This window comes from Rhipicephalus microplus, chromosome X (assembly GCF_043290135.1).
Source record: "Rhipicephalus microplus isolate Deutch F79 chromosome X, USDA_Rmic, whole genome shotgun sequence".
Lineage (NCBI taxonomy): Eukaryota > Metazoa > Arthropoda > Arachnida > Ixodida > Ixodidae > Rhipicephalus > Rhipicephalus microplus.
This window is the reverse complement of record NC_134710.1, coordinates 289,052,745-289,059,670: the sequence shown is the minus strand read 5'-3', so window position 1 is coordinate 289,059,670 and position 6,926 is coordinate 289,052,745.

The following is a 6,926-nucleotide window of genomic DNA, read 5'->3' as shown; positions in this document are numbered from 1 at the left end:
AGTTCATCTATATCCAAAGAAGTCTCAATTAAAATGGCTGCTTACATAGTGATGAAATATCAAATTCAAGCAGTGAAACTCGCCGAAGCTACAGTGTACTGTACCGAAGCTAATATTGCAGTGCTCCCAGCACCTTTCTTCGTTCTCCTGGAAGAACATTGGTGTGTTGGTGTGCGTAGTCTGAGGTGAAGGTGGTCGTTTTTATTCCGTCATGTTTTCAAACAGTTGCTGAGAGAAGCGCAATTCAAGTATGTACTTCAGCATTGACGGCGTCTGTTAGCGCACGTCGTGTAAAAAGCTTCTGCTGGCACATAGCAGGAGTTGTAGCTATATTGTGACACGCAACAGTGAATATGTTTATTTATTTATTTATTTATTTTACAGAATACTGTCAATCCCCCATGGGGATTATTACAGGCGTGAGCATCACTGTCACAACGTTCTATGTTTGAATAAAGAAAAAGCAGGATAATAAGGAACACATAATCACTGAACACAGCAGTACGGCATAGAACAATCATACATAGTTATTTGAACGATAAGCAAGTACGAAGTACACCAATGGTACACCAACAAAAAACAGGAGTCGAGAAGAAACGAAGCAGAGAAAAAAGAAAACACAGATCGAGTATTGTTCTCAAGGAACCGTATTAAACAATAAATATATGCTAACAAGTGTTTTAGAATGACAATTGGAAACAGGAAGGACTGCGTGAAGAAAAACATGTGATCACTGTACATGCTAACTAGGTTAGAATAGATCAGTGTCTTCAATTAGTTTCATAAAGTTCTCTAATGTTGGATGCTGTGTAATGACTGGATTCAGTGTGTTCCATTCTCGAATCACGTGCGGGAAGAACGAATAGGAAAAACGTATTATTACTAAATGAGTATTCTTCAAGTTCCCATGCATGGCTTCGCCTCGTCGGTCTGGTATCTCGAAAGCTCAAGTAATATTGCGACCAGTACTGCAGAATTCTTGAGAAACTTATTCTGCCGTTTACGCACACCGAGCCTATCGAGCTCGAAGTAGGAGGCCCGAGCTTGTAAGAACGTACAAATGGGAGAATGAGCTAGCGCAGCTACTTTTTTTTCCTATGGTGGCTGTTGACGTTCTAGGAAGCAGTGGTAGAAGCAATATAGAATAGCTGAACAGAACTCGTACTGGTCCGTCCCACTGAGTACCCGTTTTTCGCACCAAAAAAAAAAGTGATATTCACGAAGAGGTTTGGAATTAGGTATCTGCGCATAAATTCTATCTTTAGAAGTATCTTGGCTCTCTGTTGTAATGCGTGGATAAGCAAATTTATACTCTCGTTCATATCTCGTGTTTGGTTCAAATTTCATGTAAAAACTCAACTTCTGGAGTACAGTTAACACTTCGCGAAAAAAAAAGACGATGAGGACAGGTGGCAAAGAAGACCCAGACAGTAAAAAGAGGTAGAGAGAGAGAAACAGACGGTATGCTCATTTTAAACATTGATAACGAGACATTTTCTTGTGTGTGCTATATACCCTGACTCAAATAATACTTGAGACGAAAATTACAATGTCTATGGGTACCATGAATTCAAAAATTTCGAGCAGCAATGCAATTTTTTATGTTAAAAGGCAGAAATATGTTGCACATCATGCTGCTTGGCCTGTAATCAAACTATAGTGGAAGAATGTCAATGCCGGTCAAATTCAAAATGCCCTTGCTTTGAGTTTTGGGGTCCACAATTAAGAACCCCACCGAGCTGTCAATATCAGTCGGAAGTCTGTCACTAAGGCGTGCATTTTAATCATGTGTAGCATGTTTAACATTTTTTAGAGTGTAAAAATCTAGGATTAAATTTGTGGATTCATTTTATATTCAGTAAGCTACTTAGCACTCTAAAGTATGTGTAAATATTTGGAAACCAAATGAAAGTTGAGCACATAAGAAGAAGATTGGCAAAGTTCTGTTTGGCGTTGCATATATCAGTTGCCAGATTTAGGATTGGTTGTTGCCAGACTGCCGCCAAATTTGGCGAAAAAATTTGCCCCTGTAGTTGTTACTTTTCCGTGAGGATTTGGTGTCGTCCGCGGTGCATTTCCCCAGTGCAAGAACGACCCTTGCAACCGGGCAAGGGACGCTGGCCGTTTTAATTAGCGAAATGAACGACGCCTGTGCAATTAACGTGTTCTCTTGCTGTGTGTGCTGCTGTGCAATTAAGAGATTGCGTCTTTGAGTTAGGGAAGCAACGACGCGCCATCCACCGTGCATTTAGCGAGTGCGTGAGCGAATAACTTGTTCGCGATTGTATGAATGGCGCTGGCCGTTTTCGTTAACGGAATGAAGTGCGCCTTGCAGAAGTTGGTTTGCGTTCTCTTGCTGTGTGCGCAGCTGTGCAATTAAGACATCGCGTCTCAGTATTAGCGACGACGGGGAAAACTGATTAGAGTCACGGCAAGTGGTGCGCTGCCCCCCCCCCCCTTCTTTTTTCACAGTTGATCGTGCCGCATCGACCGCGCGCCACGACGGGGACGCTGCGCTTCCCCTAGATAGGGGGTGGGGCAGCGCACCACCTGCGGCGACTCTATTCAGTTTCCCCCGTCGTCCCTAATACTAAGAAGTGATCTCTTAATTGCACAGCTGCGCACACAGCCGTGCAAGGGGGGACACCTTACTTGTCTTTCGCAAAGTCGTGCTTCTTGGCTTGAACAAATGTTCGCTAACATGATGCAGCTTGAGCTCTTTCAGCGTTAAGAATGTTTTGTCACAGTCGTTGCAGTCAAATTTTGGCTGGGAATTGTTGATCTTGTGCATGTGGTTTGTGTGCCCTGTTGTGAACAGTCGGCTGCAGTATTCACATTCAGTTCTTTCCTTGCGAAACAGTGATAAGAAGCATGCGTATTGAAATACAATTCATGCACAAGCCGGTGACGTTTGTTAAGCAGACGGCAACCAGTCGGGCTCTGATGAGAGATCACGTTCGCTTGGTGCGCAAATGTGTGTGTCTGTAAATTGACCCTATTTGTTGTCGTTGGACGGAAGTGTTTCTCATTAATGGCGCATACACATGGTCTGTTTATTTTTTTGGGCTATGAAGATGCAGGCCCGTACTAATATTTTTTTCTTTTTGCCAGACTGGTCCACCAACTGCTCAACTTCCTTGAAGCGACGAAACATAGGTTGAATTCTGTTGTCAACATGAGGCACTAGCAGACTGGTTTGTCACCAAATGTAGTTCTTTTTTGTTGTTTTTTGCATATACAGTCCTTGCTGATAGCTATGGTTTCAGAATGTTTGCAGACAGGGATTGTATTGAGTAAACACGGAGCAATACGCTATTTCATAGAGAAACTCTAGCGATTGTCGCTGTAGAAGAATAGGGAAAGCTCGTAACAGTGCTGCTCTAGTGCTGCTCGGCTGCGGCTGCCCTGTAGCTTGCCTTTAGAAGAGGCTTTGCACACCACACGAGAGAGAAAACTGAGCGAGAGAAAACTGTTTTATTCTAACAAGCTCTATTATGAGCACGGTGCAAAATATAATTTTTGTTATCTTTGTCGCACTCCTGCAAGCCCTCTTAAAGGAGCCCTGCAACACTTTTTGAGCATGGTCAGAAAACGCTGCCGCTCGTTAGTAGAGACTCCTGACAACACGCTAGCCAAATATTGTAGCAGAACACGCGGTCTGGAATTCACAATAACTTGATAAAGTGACCTAAACATTGCTTTTTCTTCTCTTGACAAATGGCGGAATATGCCCCAGAATCACACGTGAATCTATCAATAATCTATCAATAATCTATCAGCCATTGGCTGATTTGAACATGGCGCTCGCTCATCACAGAGATCGCCGTAGGAGGCTGCGACTTGTCCACGCGTGAGCGCGCGATCACACCAAAAAAAGCGGCGCATTCGAAGAAAAAAAAAAGAAAAAAGTGCACAAAACGACGAGGCGCATGTGACGTTTTTCTGTAGCCCTGCCATCTTTCCCTGCTTAGCTTCCAGCGCTTTCGTCGGGATGACAGAAGAGAGAATGCAATTGCAGCATGCGACAAACCTTTGTAACTCCACTCGCACTGGACGGATTCTTAAAACTTTTGCGGCGTTGAATTCATGAGGCAATAAGTTTTTCCTGTGAATGGATTCCGTGGTTACTTGAAAAAAAGTTTCAGGTCCCCTTTAAGGTTATGCGCTGACGCATCGGCAATGAAATCTTTTTGTTATGCGGTGCTGTCACAGTCGTTTCTTCGGTGTTCATTGCATGAAACATCATACACATGGTAGATCGTAGGAATTACTATAACACAATTCACAACACCTTGAAATGATAGGTGCTGCTTTTGCAAAATATAGTATAGCTAAGGAGGCGGAAAAAGCTAAGGAGACACCGCTCATCATAGCTGGAGACTTTAACACACTGCACAAAGCATAGCGTTAAGTAAGACACTCCCTGACAGGAATAAATCTACTTCAAGCGGACAGAAACTGCTCTTAAGAGCTAGTCACGGACCCATCGTTTCCCGCGCACATCGGTAATTCATTGTCACGGGACACCACGTCTGATCTGGCCATCGTTAAGAAAGCTAGCCGCATTCATTGGCACAATAAGCAATAAAATCTGGGCAGGGACCACTTTATTGTGAAAATTTTCATGGAAGTTAAGGGCAGCTCCCCCTAAAGTGTTCAGTGTAGTAGACTGGGATGCCTTTCGTAAACAATGTCGCAGACTCTGATGTGTACGAGTCGTTTCCAGACCTCTAAGTTAAACTCAAAAAGGACGTTAAAGTTGTTACTAAAATAATTTAAATGGACAAAAAGGTCAACAGGATGCATGCGCACTTGATGCACCTGGTAGGGGCCAAAAACTTCCTATTTGCCAGATGGCAAACGCAGAGGCTAAATCGAAGGCTGCGTAAGAAAGTAGCTATTTTAAAGTGTAAAATCGAGATGTACTGCCAAGAATTGAACAAGTTGCAATAAAACAAGGTTTGATCGGCAGTCAATGGACAGATGCACGTGGGAGGCAAGTGGAACCTTTAGGATTAACTTTCAAACATCCTAAAAGTAATAAAAACAATGAATGCCTAGCTATTGTTAAACTAATCCACCATCTGAAAGAGGAGAGACAAACAAAAGTACACGTATTTCAAGCCTACCAGCAAGTTATCTCCTCGTAGGCCCCTCGGGGCACAAGGGCTACCAAGAGTACAGAGGTGAACCTACGTAGCAGCTTGGCACCCAATGAAGCAAAAAGAATGGCGCAAACAGCACGCCTCTCATCTTCGAAGGCAGACAGAAACGTGATTAAGTCCGCAGGACTGGCCCCCTTGGCCATCGATGAGAATGTCCCCATTCTTTCTCACACCATTAGGAAGACCTTTCAGGTAACAAGGAATGTGCACCGCAGGAGAACTGTCCACCATGTCTAATGCAACATGCTTTGCAGAGCGGATTTTGTTGGCCAAGACGTTGTCGTACACTTTCTTTTGGTTTCACTGCAAATGACGCTGGAGGCTTATACCGTTGTTACCTGATACAATGTGCGGGCAGTCCTCAATCTGGGTCGTTGATTTCTTTGAGACGCTGTCATACTTGCAATATCGTCCAGCACGATTTTTTTGTTGCGTCCCATTTGGACTAGCTGTAAACGTTGGTAACGAAGCGTTGTACCAGCAGAAACACTTGTACAGGCCTGCAAGCCAGGACCTACCACAGGTTCTACGACCTGTGCTAGATCCTAGGTCCCATCGTGCTCGGACCTAGCACGATGGAGTCAATAACTTGAGATGGTGATCTGTGATTGCTAGTTTAATACATATAGAAGTCAGTTGTACACATTATTTAAGAAGAAACAAACCAAAGTTTATAGATAGAGTAATATCAAGGACCAGTCTACTGATGATTGGGAAGCTATGGTCGTTTCGCGCTCTGCAAAGAGCGAAATTTTAGAGATGCATCTGTGAAAGTACAGCAGTGAAACTGACTTGCCTGATGAGAGCAAAGCCTGTAGTTTTCGAGAACCAGCACGTGTTGGCAGGCAAAACTGGAACAGAGAAAAAAAGAATGGAGAGCAAATGACCGGTAGCTTATGATAAATTAAGGGAAGCATTGAGTGATGAATGATAGTATCGAACACAATTGCTAAAAGGCATGGAACTGCTTAAAAAGAGTGGTCGGGATGATTAACCTGTAGACAGCGGTGAACAGCTTTCTGTAAAAATTTGCAGAAATCTGTGAATACCAGCCACTCGATGATTCTGCAGTGTAAAGGTGCAAGCACAAAAGTTGTAACAGTTCTGCAGTTTGAACACACCTGTAAGTTGACTTTCTCACGCAAACATTTTTAATGAGAACTCCTCGTTCCTAGAGAACTTTTCTAGAAGCACAATCGACCCTCCAAATTCCAGCGAAGGTGTAGGAGCAGATTCACAAAGGCGGCTTTTCACAGAATACTATGGATGCCATGCCTCTTTGCGTATTCCTTTGAACAGAAAATATATTAAAATAAAAAAAGGCAGGAGTTAGTGGTGAATAGAAAAACAGTGCTTACAAAAGAAAAAAAAAACGATATGGTGGGAGATGAATGCTGTAGGACAGCATTTGTAGACAATTCGAAGGAGAAGTATTGGTACTAAGCCCTTACCTGCCAACTGGCTTCTGAAGTAGTGCCTAATTTCTTCTCTTTTTTCTCTCCTTTTCTTGAAGCACTCCAGAATGTATGCTTCAGTGCAGAATTAATAAAAAGAACGATTGAAAAAATTTCGGTTTCCTTCCGGCACAAAATAGTAGATAGATTTCGGTTTCATCTTTGTTGTGGTCAAAAATGTGTTTTTTTGTTTTGTTCTGAGAGACAGATTTGTAGTGTTCCTTCAGGCGCCTTTGAATATCGCCTGTCTCATTGATGTACGCATGGTCACAGGCCGCACAGGGAACTTGTTTTTACATCAAGGAAC